Source organism: Chiloscyllium plagiosum, chromosome 48 (genome assembly GCF_004010195.1).
Source record: "Chiloscyllium plagiosum isolate BGI_BamShark_2017 chromosome 48, ASM401019v2, whole genome shotgun sequence".
Lineage (NCBI taxonomy): Eukaryota > Metazoa > Chordata > Chondrichthyes > Orectolobiformes > Hemiscylliidae > Chiloscyllium > Chiloscyllium plagiosum.
The window spans coordinates 7,858,340-7,858,832 of record NC_057757.1 but is presented as its reverse complement, the minus strand read 5'-3'; the positions used below and the strand labels follow the sequence as shown (position 1 = coordinate 7,858,832).

Sequence of the window (493 nt, the reverse complement as noted above, 5' to 3'; positions counted from 1 at the left end):
ACTTCCGTCGTGGGTAGGGAATTTGTGAAGACAATCGCTCACGCTGCCAGAAAGAAGGCTCCACCGAGATTTGAACTCGGATCGCTGGATTCAGAGTCCAGAGTGCTCACCATTACACCATGGAACCCTGACGCTGCTGATGGGCCGACTGGAAGAGGAAGTCCCACCTCCTCACTTCCCCTTCCCCTGGCCAGAAAGCCAGGACCACGCCCACAAAGTGAGGGCACCGGCACTCCCCCTCACCTGCCTTGCCTGTGTGGGCATGTGCCAGTCCGCTCCGGACTGGCAGAGACCGTTCAGGCACACGACGGGCCTTTGCGAGACCCGGATGTCAGCCAATTCTGGAACATTCGGGCAGCGGGAGGAGGTGGATTTTCTGAGATAAGGCGGGGACTGAAAGCTGGGGGGTGTGGGGATAGACAGTGCAGGAGCCTGGTTCAGTCAGAAATCTCACCAGGCATCCGGGCGGGAATTCTTCCAAAAATAAGAAAAA

At 57.6% G+C, this 493-nt stretch overlaps 1 non-coding gene across 1 annotated transcript; it reads right to left on the bottom strand.

Annotated features, from left to right (window-relative positions):
- Positions 1 to 55: 55 nt before the first annotated feature.
- Positions 56 to 127, bottom strand: trnaq-cug. Its single transcript has one exon. It is a non-coding gene; the product is annotated as a tRNA-Gln (tRNA).
- Positions 128 to 493: the final 366 nt, after the last annotated feature.